The following is a 16,624-nucleotide window of genomic DNA, read 5'->3' as shown; positions in this document are numbered from 1 at the left end:
TATCAAAATGATGTATAAATTATCATAACATTTTTTTCCTATTTAAGAAAATCAGAATACATGATTTTAAAATCAGCACTAGTACAAAAATCTCAACACTGGTACAACACAAAGATATTGAAGCTAGATTACTTGATTTGAAATAAAAATCTGCTTCTTACTGATGTTCAATGTTGAGCAAATTACTTAATTTATTTGAATTTCAGTTTCTTCAAATGTAAAAGGAGATTTATTTAGTATTTACTCATAGTGGTTTTATGAGGAGTTCTTAATGATCAAAATAGAGTGTCTAAAACAAAATATGTCAGGGTCCCACCCAGACACTGGCAGCTTGGGCATGCAAGCCCCAGCCAAAGGTCCATATGGAAAATAGCTGTGCAGGTGCATAGGCCACAGCCAGAGGCCTGACAAGATACCATCCATAAGGGCATGTGGACAGCAGCCAGAAGCTTGCCCAGACCACAGGCCAGCATGGGGATCCAGAAGGCCATCATTCTGAACACAGGTATTGGCAAATGGTGAGCAGCAGCGAGAGGACCTCTCTGAGGCTAGTTGAGAACTGAAGCCCTCTGGGCAAGCAGAGTCACCTCAATAAAGGCACAGCACACTGCATCAGTTGAAATGAGAATATACATAAAAAAATCTAAAACCAGACTTCCAGGTCACCAAAGGCAACTCCAAGGGGCAAGGAGATGGAATGATGTTAAACATCAAATTCCTGGACTCCCTGAACTAGTAATGAAAGAGGATCTGAAAAAAATAAAATCAAAAATAATTTCGCAGATAATAACAGAGATTGTGTCCATAGTGAAAGGGATGAATAATAGCTCTAGAGCAGACACAGATAAAAAAAAAAAATAGAGGAGCTGAGGAATGTGATGGAATCCCAGCATAGAAAACAAATGGAATCCATAAAACAGGTGCAAACAGATATCCAGGAGATTTCAAACTCCATTGAAACTTTACTCAGCAGAATGAGTCAATGTGAGGACAGAATGTCAGATATAAAACATAAGATTGTGGTAAGTGATCAGGAGAAGAAAGATTTCTTAAAAATACCAAGGGACCATGAGAAATCAATCCAGCAGCTGCTAGATGATGCAAAGAAAAGTAACATAAGACTGATCAGAATCAATGAAGAAACAAGAGAAAGTGCAAATGATATTAAAAAATAACTGTTCACAGAAGTAATAGCAGAAAACTTCCCAAGCAGGGGAAAAGAAACTAGCCAGCATCAAAAAATATCTACACTTAGGCATATAATAGTCAAGATTCCAGAAACCCAACAGAAGAAATTCTAAAATCAGAAAAAAGAAATAAATCACATACAAAGGAAAGCCCATCAGAATCACAGCATACTTCTTAACACAAACCCTCAAGTTAAGAAGACCCTGTAGTGAAGTATTTCATGCCCAAAAAGAAAACAACCTCCAACCCAGATTGATGTACCCTGAAAAGCTATCTTTCAAAATTGATGGAGAAATAAGATACTTTCATGACAAAGAACACCTGAGGAACCTCATGAATAACAAACTGGCACTCCAAAAATTTTTGAACAATATCCTAGGAAAAGACAATGAGGGTCACAACCCAACAAAGCCAAGCAGAATGAATCCATCAGGCTGGAAAAGAAATTAAATACAAAGGAGGAGAACCCATCGACAAGAAAAGGTCATGACAAGGATAAGTCAATATATATCAGTTATAACCATCAATGTTAATGGTCTCAATTCACCAATCAAAAGAAATAAACTGGCAGAATGGATCAAGAAGCAAGATCCAACACTATCCTGCATGCAAGAAACACACTTAATTTAAAGAGAAACTCATGGACTGAAAGTTAAAGGGTGGAAAACTATATTCCATGCAACAGGAACCCCACAAAATCAGGGCAGCTATCCTATTTACAGGTAAAATGGACTTCAAAGTAAGATTAATTAACACAGACAAAGAAGGCCCCTACATCCTTGTAAAGGGAAGAATCCAAGAGGAAGAGATGACAATCATTAATACATATGCACCAAACACTAGTGCACCCAACTATATAAAACAAATGCTAATAGACATGAAAAATCAACCAAGCACTAATGCAATAGTAGTGGGGGACCTCGACACCCTACTGTCAAAAACAGATCAAGTAGACAAAAAATCAACAAGGAAATACTAAAATTCAAACTCTTGAACATGAACCTTACAGATATTTACAGAATGTTCCACCCTCAAAATCAGAATACACATGCTTTTTGGCTGCACATGGGTCATTCTCCAAAATAGACCACATGCTTGCTCATAGAACATGTTTAAGTAAATGCAAAGGAATAGTAGTTATGCCCTGTATATTATCAGGTCATAGTGTGATGAAATTGGAGATCAATAATAAAAGTAACCACAAGAATTTCATAAAAACATGGAAATTGAACAACACACTTCTGAACAACCAATGGCTCAGAAGGGAAATTAAAGAAGAAATCAGACAGTTTCTTCAATTAAATGACAATCTGAATAGAACATATCAGAATTTATGGGACACAATGAAAGCATTTCTATGAGGGAAAATGATAGCAGCAATATTCATATTAGGAAAACAGAGCAAACTCAAATAAACAACCTAATGCCGAACCTCAATCTTCTAGAAAAAGAAAACCATGACAAAACCAAAGCTCATACAAGTGAGGAATATCAAGATCAGAGCAGAAATCAATGCAAGGGAGACCAAGAGAATGATACAAAAAATAAATGAAACAAAGAGTTGGTTCTTCAAACAAATAAACAAAGTTGAAAAACCCTTAGCCAACCATATCAAAAAGAGGAAAGAAAAGGCCTAAATCCATGTAATTAGGAATCAAAAGGATGAAATTACAATGGACCCAGCAGAAATCCAAAGGATCATCAATATCTACTTTGAGAACCTATACACCAATAAGATGAAAACCACAGAAGAAATGGACAGATTCCTAGATATATATGAATTACCAAAGTTGAATGAAGAAGACCTAAAAATTCTAAACAACCCAATATCAATCAACAAAATTGAAAATATAATTAAAAACTTACCAATGAAGAAAATCCCAAGTCCTGATGGCTTTACTACTGAATTCTACAAGACATTTAGAGAAGAACTATTGCCACTACTGCTTAAACTCTTGAATGAAATTGAAAAGGAAGCAATGCTTCCAAATTCATTCCCAGAAGCAAGCATTGCCTTGAGCCTAAAGGCAGAGAAAGACCCAACTGAAAAAGAAAACTATAGGCCAATCTCCCTAAGGAACATAATATAAAAAATCTTCAATAGGATACTGGCAAATAGAATGCAGAAGATCATCAAGAAGATCATAGAGCCTGAACAAGTGGGATTTATCCCAGGGATGCAGGGATGGTTCAACATATGCAAATCAATAAATGTAATACACTATATACATAAATAGAGCCAAGGGCAAAAACCATATGATCATCTCAGTAGCTGCAGAACAGCGTTTGACAAAATCTAACATGCATTCATGATAAAAATCCTTCAGAAAATTGGAATGGACTGTCTCTATCTCAACCTGGTAAAAGCCATCTATGAAAAATCAACAGCCAATATCATGCTAAATGGTCAAAAACTGAAATCCTTCATGCTAAAATCAGGAACAAGACAAGGATGTCCACTATCACCACTCCTGTTCAATGTAGTTTTGGAAATATTAGCCAGAGTAATTAGAAAGGAGAAAGAAATAAAAATAAATAAAGATAGGAAACAAGGAAGTTAAATTGTCATTATTTGCAGATGATATGATACTTTATATACAAGACCCCAAGAACTCCACCAAAAGTCTTCTAGACTTAATAATCAAATTCAGTAGAGTAGCTGGATACAAGTTCAACACACAAAAATCAATAGTAGTCCTGTACAAGAACAACAGATTCACAGAGAGAGGAACTGGAAAAAACAACTCCTTTCACAATAGCATCCATAAAAATGAAATACCTAGGAATCAACCTAATGAGAGAAATCAAAGACCTCTACTCTGAAAACTACAGGATTCAGAAAAAAGAGATCCAACAGGATATCAGAAAATAGAAAAATATCCCTTGCTTCTGGGTAGGAAGAACCAATATAGTGAAAATGACCATACTTCCAAACTGCTATATAAATTCAATGCAATCTCAATTGAAATTGCAACAGCATACTTCACAAAACTTGAGAAAACAATCCAAAAATTTATTTGGAACCAGAAGAGTCCTAGAATAGCAAAAGCAATTCTAGGCAACAAAGACAAGGTAGGAAGTTTCACAATCTTGAAACTATACTACAAACTACTGTGATAAAAACAGCATGCTACTGGTAAAGAAACAGACCTAAGGATCAGTGGAACAGATTAGAAGATGCAGAAACAACTCCAGACATATTCAGCCACCTCATCTTTGACAAGGGAGCCAAACACCCTCACTGGAGGAAAGATAACCTCTTTAATAAATGGTGCTGGAGAAATTGGGTTTCAACTTGCCAAAGATTAAAACAAGACCTATGTCTCTTACCATGCACTAAACTAAAATCAAAATGGATTAAAGATCTAAATATTAAAACAGAAACACTAAACTGGCTGGCAGAGAGGTTAGGTAGAACTCTTGAAGACATTGGCATAGGAAAAGATTTCATGAATAAAACTTCAGTCGCAGGTGAACTAGCACAAAGTATCAACGATTGGGATCTCATCTTATTACAAACCTTTTCCACAACAAGAGAAACCACCAACAGCATGAAGAGACAACCCACAATGTGGGGAAAAAATATTTACCAGCTGTTCCTTAGACAAAGGTCTACTATGCAGAATATATAAAGAACTTTAAAATATCAGACCTCCTCCCAAATTTAAGGACCCAATTGAAAAATGGGCTTCTGAAATGAACAGATATTTGTCAGATGAAGAAATAAAAACAGCAAATAAACATACTAAAAAAAGTTCAACAGCACTGGTCATCTGAAAGATGCAAATGAAAACAATGCTGAGATTCCACCTCACTCCAGAAAGAATGGCTGCTATCAAGAAATTAACCAATAACAAATACTGACAGGTTTGTGTAGAAAAAGGAACTCTTCTCCACTGTTGGTAGGAGTATAGACTGGTGCAACCACTGTGGAAATCTCTATGAAGATACCTCAAAGAACTAGCATTAGAGGTCCCATTTGCCCCAACTATTCTGCTACTGGCTATCTTCCCAAAATAATTAAAAGAATCATACCACAGTGATATATGTGCATCCATGTTCATAGCAGGAAAGTTTGTAATAGCTAAAACTTGGCAACAGCCCAATTGCCCATCAACTGGAGACTGCATAAAGAAAATATATATTTTTATATAAAATGGAGTACTACTAAGTCAAAAATAATGATAATCTAGAGACATTTATAGCTAAATGGATGCACATTGAGAATATACTCTTAAGTAAAATAAATATGACACACATGTATAATTACCAAATAGGTTCTCTAATGTGAGAAACTGAAAGTGTAAATAAGGATCAAAATGTATAATAGATAATATAAAATAGGAAGAAAAGGTCCAAAAAGGAAGGGGAAATGGGAGGCATAGGGCAAAGGAAAAAAGGGAAAGAAATAAATATGAGAAAAGGAAAAAACAGAAACAAAGCCTTTGTCGATATGGAGGATTGGAGGGGTTGAAGGGAGGGGAAGGAAATGGGGAAAAAATAAGAACCAAGATACATCATGTAAAGGTACAAATTCTCCATGATGAATGTCATCATATTGTATACCTAAAATGTACCAATAAACTTAATAAATAAGAAATAAAATAAATAAAACACAGTATGTGCTACATACCTGTGTTCTTCTACCTATGCATCAGGCATATCTTACTAGTGATACTATGTATTGCAATTATTAATTTTTAGAAATCTGCTTCTATATTTAATTTTTTCTTTTCTACTTTATTATTGTGTCTTTAATTTCTTCACTCTATTTACTTTAAATTCACTTTATATTTTCTCCATTTAGGAGATATATGTTTAAATAATACACCATAGTAGGATAGCAAAAAATGATTCTATTTCTATAGAAAAAAAGACTTCTAAGGTTACATTTATATGATGTTTTATATTCGTTATAGTTGATATATTTAATTTTATTTTATTATTCTCTAAAAATGATTATTCCATATTACATTTTTTCCTTCCCTCATCTCTACTTTGTTATACCTCTGAGAATCTTATATAAAATGTTTTATTACAATAATTTTCTAATTATTTTATAGTAGTGATTTTTCAGTTTCCCTTTGACCCTAACTGGTTGATATTTATTTAGATTGAGTGAGTATAGATTTTCTATTGAATTAATCTTGCACCTACACACTGTGCTAAATTTTCTTATTTGTAATCGATTTTATGAGTTTATATGTTTTTTAATTTATAGTAGTTTTGATACAAAGTTTTTAGATTTTTACATTGTGTACTTTTTTTTCATCATGCACTTCTTTGATCTTTAGCATAATTCATGTCTTGAAAATGATAGTAAATGGTTCTTTACATTCTAATTGGTTTGCCAATCATTTATCTTTCTCATCTAATAGTCTTGTTTGGCTCCTCAAATTGTATAAAGATCAAGCCATTTAAAAAGTAGAATCCTCCAAAGATAATTCTTGGATGCATGGATCAAGAATAAACAGTATAGGAAATCAACTAGATCTAAGAAAACTTTTAAAACAGTACTGAATCAAAGACTTAAAAGACGGTATATGATTCTTTGATAGAGAAACTCATCATCATAAAGATATCAATATTTATATCTATTTGTTAATCTTTTAGCAGAATTACAATTAAAGTGCCACTGGGAATTTTTACTCACCTAGAACTGTCTTTAAATTTATTTGAAAAAGAAAATAAACAAATTAGCCAGAAAAATTTTGAGGGAGGTAATGTGAGAACTACTACTATCAGATGGTAAAACATATTGTTAAACTATAATCATTAATACACTGAAACTGTGAAATACAAAACTATAACCATCAAGTCGACCAAAATAAATTATTCAAAAATAAACTAATATATATTTAACAAAGACAAAGTTGGGGTTGCAAATTAGTGCTGCCTGGACAAAGCAATAACCACTTGGAAAACAACAATTGAAACTGATCTCATTTCTTAAATCCAAATAAATTCTAGATGGATCAAGATTCAAACCAAAAGAACAAAGCCATGAAATTCTCAATTAAAATCTGAAGGGGTTTCTGGGCACCATTTGTTAACGAGTGCATTTATAAATATAATATAACTTCCAAAAGTAAGAAAGAAAAATTGACTAAATTACATAATTTTTAAAAATCAGTGGAAAAAAAATATAAAGAAAGCCAGAAGAAAGTTTCAAAAGACAAAAAAAAAAAAAACTTACCACAAAAGAATAATTTTCTAATTTTATAAATGGCTTCATTAATCAATATTAAAAATATTCATACTCAGTAAAAATGGAACATGATCTGAAAAAGCCTCACAGAAAAAAACTTGATCTTAAATATGTAGAAAGAGGTTCAAGCCCATTTATAAGAAATGCAAATTAAAATTACAAGTTACTATATACATAATCGAAACTCAGAATTTTTACTTAGCAATGAGGTGTATTATCATAGCAGTTCCTCTGACCCTGGTAAAAGAAGAATAGATAAATAAATTGTTTATGATTATACAATGAAAGAATTCACAACAATCAAAAGAATTAGCTAACGTAAAATGATGTTAGTGAGACAGAATAAGAAGGCTCAGACTTTCTTTCCCTCACTGGAATCACCACCGCAATTATATATGGGCCAATTTCCTTCCTGTGAAATCCAAAGAGCAGTTAAGAGGCTCTAGAACACAAGGAAAGCAGGAAATCAATTAAAGCCAGTTCTTCTAGCTTAGTACAGAACAGGTTGGAGAAAACTTTCAGTTGACACTTCTTTCTAGGGAGAGAAAGAGGTGGAGCAGGTATCTAATGTGTTACCTTTGTGGAGGGCTCCCATGCAGACTGGTTTTTCCTCTCACTGAAATTGAGTTCTTTCAATTCTGAAAGAACTTATGCTTTAAAAGCCTGGGACCACGGAGAACAAAAGAAAGCTGAGTGGATTATTGCAATCTAGAAAACATGTAGTACCACAGACAGATATGAGAGGAAAAAAGAGAGTATTCTTTTTTTTTTAACGTTACCTTTTTATTAACCACAAACTCAGGTAGGTTTTGGTAGAAATAAGGACAAAAATTATACCTCACCAACACAGGATCTCATCATGGTAATAACACCTTCTATAAGGTACCAAGGCTATAAGTTTTATGACCCTCTTCTCAGAAGAAACAAATAAAAAACAACATGAAATTAAGAGGACAAACCCTTCACTAACACTTTCAAAAAGACTAAGGACTGGATCTCAGATCTATATAAAATTTAAAATGGAAACAAGCAACCTGTGAAGGGAAAGCTAAGCTTTTCCTAGGTAGGAATGTTGAGCAAGAAAAATAACTTTTAGTAATATCCAAGAAACATTACCATCAAAACTGCCATAGTAGCCAGGGGTGGTGGCAAATGCCCATAATTCTAGCACTCAGGAGGTTGGGGCAGGAAGATTTTCATGAATTTGAGGCAAGCCTGGGCTACATAGTAATTTCAAGGCCAGCCTGAACTACACAGTGAAACTGTCTCAAAACAAAAAAATAAAAAACTGCAGTAGTATCTTTCTGCAAGAGAAGAGGATAAATTAGCATAGGGATTTACTAGAAAGCAGAAATGGGGCTGGGTATGTAGAGGAGTAGTCAAACACTTGCCTACCAGGTGCAAACCCCGGGCTTGATAACCAGCTCCACATAAGAAAAAATAAATAAATAAAAGCATCTAGTCCCATTGCATATGGTTTCTAATTAATGATTCATGCACAATACCCCTGACATCCTTTGAACCCCTAGTTCTCTTCTATTCCTGAGAGGGTATCTAGCCCACCTACCTTCCTGAATTGTACAACCAAGAAGATTCCTCCCACATTCTGACCAGAGTATCATGCCAAGCCACCCTAGAAAATAGGGTCTTTCTTTTTCTTTCTTTCTTTCTTTCTTTTTTTTTTTGGTTTGTTTGAGACAAACCTATGTAGTTCAGGCTGGCCTTGGAACTTGTGGAGATTCTCCTGCCTCACCCTACTGAGTGTTGGGACTATAAGCATTTGCTGCCACACCCAGCTAGGCCTTTCTTATTGTAGGATTCTGGATTACAGTTTATCCAACAACAAAGCATCAATGTCAGCTTATAATGAAGAATACTGATCATTAGCCCTTTTATTTATATCCTTTTTATCTTCTCAACTTCCCCAACCTCTTTTCCCTATTTTATCTCAATGGGTCACTCCAAACTGCTGAGGGTAAGGAGGTAAAAAGGATGCCTGCAAGTATGAGAGAAGGGAATAAATAGGCTTAAAGGAGAGACTTGATCCTCTTCCTTGTCTTCTTTTTTTAAGGGACAAAGGGATTATGGCTAATTCCCTGTAATATTTACCCTTGAAGTTCTTACCTGGTCTAATTTGGCTCCAAGGATTTAAAGGAGCACCTAATAAAACACATTGCTGTCTTTTTTCCTTCTATTTATTAACAAGCAAAATAATTAAAAAACAAAATCCCACAACCTTAAAGTTGGAACAGCAGTAGGTCCAATTGCTGCCAGAGTTCACGGATGTACCTGGGGTACATGCTCCCTCACTGTGAGGCAGGAAGTAGCCATGTGACCGTGCACTTAGGTATATATGCGACCAAGAAGAATCAGAAATGGAAACCACCTAAGAAGAGAAAACATCAAGAATTTGTCATCAGGCAATCCCAAAGTGCTCTGCTCTTTTCTGCTTCTTTGCCTCTGTATCCTCTGTGGTTCCAGTTCCAGCTGAGCTTGTAACAATCCCAAATCATTCCTTCCTCTTTTTCATCTTCTCATCATCTTCAGGCTTTCTAGAGATTGAAGAGACATTCAAACCTGGTCTTGCCTTTAGCTTACCCAGGTTAACCATAGACTTTGTCTCAGATGACAGACCTTTTGTTGGAACTGAAGAAATCCCAAACCTAGCTGCCCAAGCAGCTTTCTTACTTTCCAAGCTCACAGGTACATTGAATCGTTCAGTCCTCTTCTGCATTCTCTGTCTGTGGCATCTCAGATGTAATTTTTACCACTTTCTTCTCTGCTGCCACATCAACAGTTTCTTCCGGGGATTCTTCCTCTTGGATAAGCAGTTCTATAGGCTTTATTTCTTCCTCTGTTTCATCTCCCAGTACATCTTCATTTGCCTCCTCATTAGCATGCTCTTTGAGATATGCCTGGAGCCTGTTGATGAGATCTTGTTTTATTCCTTTGGTCCCCAAACCACGTACAAATCATTCTTGATTTAGTTCCACAAGCTTCAATTCATGAAGCTGCACAGTCTCCGCCGCCATCTTGTTACCCTGCCACTCCGTCAGCCCTCCAAAAGAGAGTATTCTTGAAAAAGAATAAAGCGGCAAATCGCTCCATTGGAAAATTAATATTCCAAACCAAAAAAGTCCCAAACACAGAAAAGTTTTCCTACTCAGGCTGATTGGTGAATATAAACTTTCCCTGAACAAAGCAAGCCTCTAGTGAAAGGGTAACATGGCTGTTTCTTCAGATGCCAAGACCCCAACACAAAGTTATAAGGCACATAAAGAAATATGAAAATACAACATAATTAAATCAATAAAATACATTTCTAGCATTCAACCCTAAAGAAAAGGATGCTTATGAGTTACCTAAACAATAATTCAAAATAATCACCATAAAGATGGTTGAAACTCAGGGAAACTAATAGATAAATAAAATAAGAATATCAATGAAGATGTATAAAACATAAAAAGAATCAAAAAGAAATTTTGGAGCTTAAGCATATTATAACTGAATTTGAAAGCTTCTTAGAGTGGCTCAACAACAGACTGAATTTGGATCTGAATGGTGTTAGTTGGGTGAAATCCAACCACACACAACATTTTTGTAGTTTCTTGTTTGTATATAATAGTTAACTTTAAGATATCTTTAATAATACAATGTGCCCAAACAGAATGGAAATGAACCAACCAGGCAATAATCTGCTTCTTTTATAGACTTTTAGCTTATTCAGTAGTTCAATGCCATATGGAATCCTCACTAATTCAACTTTTTTGTTTTATGATATGGCTATGACATAGTGTTTTTTTTAGTGCAAGTGATTTTTTTTGTCACAAAGATACCAAATATTTTACTAAAATTTTCAGTTTTAATTATGAATTTTGCCACCATACAGACACGTATTTGACAATTTTCTGTTTATGTAGCAAATTCTAGGGACTGCTTTCTTGTCTATCTCCAATGACAATCCTTGTCTCCCATACTCTTTCAGATGAATTATTTTTAGCCTGTCAGTTTCTGGCATAATAACACTCTCTTGACCATCACCAAGACCATTTGTAAGAGCTAACAGAAGAATGGTGGAAATGTACTAATACATAAATTACTCTCTGATAGCCATCTTGGATGACATTTTCACCCTTCTGAATACAAATCTCAGTGCATCCTTCTCAGAGCAGTATGCACACTGATTTTCCCAGATTTATAACCAGCAGAAATGACCAAGAATAAATCCTTATACTAGTTTTATCTTTGAAAAAAGTCTATATCTTACTAGGACAGGAAAAACACTATGCTGCCTACATAACCGTTCTAATAACCGGGCTAAAATCCCTGACAAAGAGCTTGGTGATTGTCCTGACTGTAATTGTGAGATGAAACTGAATAAAGCATTATGATCTAAAAGCTCAGTTATAAATTATAACATGCTTGTCCGGGCCGGGGATTTAGCTCAGTGGTTCTGGCACCTGCTGCGCAAGTAAGGTCTCGAGTTTGATCCCCAATACTACAAAAACAAAGCAAAAGAAAACATCCTTGTCCCCAAAATGAGTTAAAGAACAGGGTGTAGGGTACCCAGATATGAGAACAGGGCATATGACGTTCCCTCAATTTTTCCAACATTCAGAGGCCTGAAAAGAGTTTTGTTTGCATGAATAGAGGGAATTAGTAGAATATTTGTCTATTTGTAGGTTGTGACGTGATATCTTAAGAGAAGTTCTAGGTCCTTTAATAAATATTGGACACTGAAGTTTTAATATATATATGACCATAATTTTGCAGTCAAGTATCTGTACAGGAGTATTGTAATTTCAATATTTGTGTACGTATTGTGTTATTTAAAAATAAAATTTTGTGGCATTAAATGGAGGTGGTACTTTGGTTCACTATCTCTTTCATTTGTGAAAAATTTGATTCCCAAACAGAATCAGTTTGTGAACTCTGAATCAGGTGATGAACACTATTGCAGCCATCTTTCCCACTCAAACACAAACCTTTTCCAGACTCGTGGAATGGATTAAGTTTGTGAACCAATGTACCACTGTATACATATGACTACAACTTTTTCAAAGTTGAGAACCTCTAAAGATCTTTCTCTAGTCAAGTCTACCTTACTTTTTCCTCAAGACAGTAATTAGGATAGTTTCCTACATATTTGGAGACAGTATAATATAGGACAATGATTCTTAAAACTTACTGTATGTCTGAATCACCCAGGAAACTTTAATACAAAGTCTGAAAGCCCTGTTCCACTCATAGAGATCTAGTTTAGTTATTTTGGATTATAAGTGACCATTAATATTTATTAAAAAGTTCCTCCAGTGGCCAACATTGAGGTAACATGTGAAGCACTGATAAAGTGGTCTGTAAGTAGACTCAGAAATCAGGTTACTTTAGTTAAATCAGGAGCCAACAAACAATAGCCTAATTCTAGCTAGCCACTTACCTTAAGTAGTCTTATTGAATATAGCTACACATTGTTTCAGTATATCTATGGCCAGTTTCTACCACAAAAAGGCATATTTGAGTACATACAATGAGACTTTATGATCCAAAGTCTAAAATATGTACTAATTTGATCTCTATATTTTGATTGCATTTGGTTTAAATTATATCTAATACTTATGAAACCTATGTTCCTACATTAGTTGCTAAGCAATGTTGCCCTGGAAAAAATTTTATAATCATTTCCTGGAATGTAGAGGGTATGGAAGGAAACCCTGATTTGCAGAGTTTGTCAAATTTCATAGTTAAAATACTTATACTGTATAAACACTTATACATGAATTTTTGACATATATATAGATAATTGAATAATATTTATATTTATCCAAGTGTTTACATATCTCAGTAGTGAATTGTTTTTTATTGTTAAGTTGCATTCTATTCTATGAATATTTATTTATATTTCTCTTAAGAGTTATTTAAAGTTTTTCCAGTGGCTTACATTTTGGAATATAGATGCTTATTTGTTCAATATTTCTAGGAAAATGTTTTTAATTAACTTGACTAAATATCTAGGCATAAGATTTCTGGGTCTGAGAATAGACAGGCAAATCCTAGATTATATAAGAAGATATCAATCTGTCACAATGCAAAGGAAATTGTATATCAAATGAAAAAAAATCTATGAATATTTTAACCCATTAAAAACATATTATTTACATGGTACCATATAAATATGTGCATTTATTAACTGTCATTTAAAAATAATTAAAAATAAAAATTTAACCTTTAAAAGAAACCATAAATAAAACATTACACATAATTTCACAGTGTATAATTTTAAATCACATATAACAAAATCATAAACCTTTTATATTAAAGAATATCAAATAGTATAATCAATGTATACATTATTCAGTCCAAATAAGACCAAGAGCAAATACTGTATAGTGAATCAGCTAATGATATGTCATTGCAAACATTCTTTTTAGATTTTTATGTGGACCATAGTTTTAAAAAGCCATTCATTTTAAAAATTTTCCATTTTAATAACATATGTCACTTAAATGAAATGTGCCTGATAATGTTTATGTCATCAAAATAAGTTTCCTCATTTTATATCAACATTTCTCAAAGTATGATATATTCACCATACCAATTTAGGTTTTAAGTTTTAGAAATCAACCATTCTAATCAGTTTGGTTTACTCTACCATCATGGAGTCCAAGACAGAAACCACAGAGAACAAAGCAATTTAAGCCCTTCTCTTCTTGACCTTCACCTTAGTTAGACTCACAGTTAAGTCTGTAAAATAAGTGTAATACTAGAGAAAGTGAAATATTTCTTACTTTACCATCAGATAAACTTATTCTATCAAAAATTACAAGGTTTCCTACTTAAAGAATTACTTATTATGATTGAAGACAAATAGTTATAGCATCCAATATAATATTTTATTTTCATTTTGAGCTAATTAAGCCTGTCACAGATTGGTATGGACTGTCCCCAAAAGCTCAAATGTAGAAGGTTTGGTGCCCAGTTTATAGCACTACCAGGAGATGATGAAAACTTTAGAAAGTGGGGCCTGTTAGGGTATAGGTCACTGAAGGTGTGCCTCTACAGGGTCAGATTTGTCTCTAGGCTCAACCATGATGCAAACAACTTGGTTCTTCTACTGGTTTCTTTCTTTCTTTCTTTCTTTCTTTCTTTCTTTCTTTCTTTCTTTCTTTCTTTCTTTCTTTCTTTCTTTTTTTTTTCCAAAAAAATCTTCATTTCTTAACATTTCTAATGTTTTAAAGTATTTATTATTTATTTAATCTACTAAACACTTTCATTATGTATTTTTACTTCCAATTGTAACTGAAGACGCTATATAAATGGTTTCACAACTTTTTTTAAAATTTATACATTAATTGGTACATTTTAGGTATACAATACATTTGCATTTATCATTGGGTGTTTGTACCTGAATATGATATATCTTAGTTCTTATTTTTTTCCCCATTACCTATACGCCCTTCACCCCTACCTCCCTTCCCTATTTACATAGATTTCGTTTCCATTTTTTTTTTCTTTCTAATAATTTTTCCTTTCCTTTCTTCCCTTTCCCATTCCCCTCCCACTACCCCTCCACCTTTGGACCTTTTCCTATTTCAAATTATCAATTATTCGTTTTAATCATTTTTATCCTTATTTGCACTTTCAGTTTCTCACACCAGAGAGACTATTCGGTATTTACACGTGTGACCTATTTATTTCACTTAAGAGTATGGCCTCAGTATGCAACCATTTAGCTACAAATGACTCTAGTTTCTCTTTCTTTATGTCTGAGTAGTACTTCATTTTATAAAAAAAACCACATCTTCTTTATCCAGTTTCCAGTTGATGTCCACTTGGGCAGTTTCCAATCCTTAGCTATTACAAATTGTGGCTCTATAAACATAGGTGCACATATATCATTGTGGTATGATTCTTTTAATTCTTTGGGGAAGATACCCAGTAGGGGAATAGCTGGGTCAAACGGGACCTCTAGTCCTAGTTTTTTGAGGTATCTCCATACAGATTTCCACAGTGGTTGCACCAGTCTGCACTCCCACCAACAACAGAGAAGGGTTCCTTTCTCCCCACACCCCCGCCAGCATTTGTTATTGGTTGATTTCTTGATAGCAGCCATTCTTTGTGGGGTGAGGTAGAATCTCAGTGTTGTTGTTTTCATCTGCATCTCTCGAATGACCAGTGATGGTGAACATTTTTTCATGTATTTATTTGCTGTTTTTACTTCTTTGAGAAATGTCTGTTCATTTCAGATGCCCATTTTTGAATTGGGTCTTTGAATTTGGGGGGTCTGATTTTTTTCAATTCTTATATATTCTAGATAGTAGACCTTTGACTCAGGTACAGCTGCTAAAAATTTCTTCCCATATTGTAGATTGTCTCTTAGCTCTGTTGGGAATTTCTCTTGCAGTGCAGAAGCTTTTTAATAAGATGAAGTTCCAGTTGTTGATTCTTTGTGCTAGTTCTTGTGCTACTGAAATTTTGTTCATAAAGTCTTTTCCTATGCCAATGTCATTGAGAGTTCTACCTAACTTATCTTCCAGTAAGTTTACTGTTTCTGTCTTGATATTTAGATCTTTAATCCACTTCAATCTTAGTGCACGGTGATAGGTATGGGTCTAGTTTTAATCTATGGCAATTGAAATCCAGTTTTTCCAACACCATCTATTGAACAGGATATCTTTTCTTCAATAAAGGTGATTGGCTCCTTTGTCAAAGATGAGGTGGCTGAGTATGTCTGGAGTTGTTTCTGCATCTTCTAATCTATTCCACTGATCCTCAGGTCTGTTTCTTTGCCAGTACAATGCTGTTTTTATCACAGTAGCTTTATAGTATAGCTTCAAGTTGGGTATTGTGATACCCCCAGCCATGTCTCTGTTGTCCAGAATTGCTTTTGCTATTCTAGGTTTCTTCTGCTTCCAAATGAATTTTTGGATTGTTTTCTCTAGTTCTGTGAAGTATATTTTTGGAATTTCAATTAGTATTGCATTAAATCTATATAGTAGTTTTGGAAGTATGGCCATTTTCACAAATTGATTCTTCCTAACCAGGAACAAGGGTTATCTTTCCATTTGCTTATATCCTCTTTGATCTCCTTCAGAGTGCTGTAGTTTTCAGTGTAGAGGTTTTTTGCTTTCTTTGTTAGATTGATTCCTAGATATTTCATTTTTTTAGATGCTATAGTAAAAGGAATTATTTCCAGAATTTCTCTCTCAATGGGTCTGCTATTTGCTTATA

General features: G+C 34.1%; 1 pseudogene; it reads right to left on the bottom strand.

The window, feature by feature from the left end:
• Positions 1–9,797: 9,797 nt before the first annotated feature.
• LOC101709293 (SAP domain-containing ribonucleoprotein pseudogene) lies at positions 9,798–10,428 on the bottom strand (annotated as a pseudogene).
• Positions 10,429–16,624: the final 6,196 nt, after the last annotated feature.

Source organism: Heterocephalus glaber, unplaced genomic scaffold, assembly GCF_053883595.1.
Source record: "Heterocephalus glaber isolate CG9 unplaced genomic scaffold, H.glaber_assembly_v1.0 deba00001504, whole genome shotgun sequence".
Taxonomy (NCBI): domain Eukaryota; kingdom Metazoa; phylum Chordata; class Mammalia; order Rodentia; family Bathyergidae; genus Heterocephalus; species Heterocephalus glaber.
Note: the sequence above shows the minus strand (reverse complement) of the source record. Positions and strands in the feature narration are given on the sequence as shown.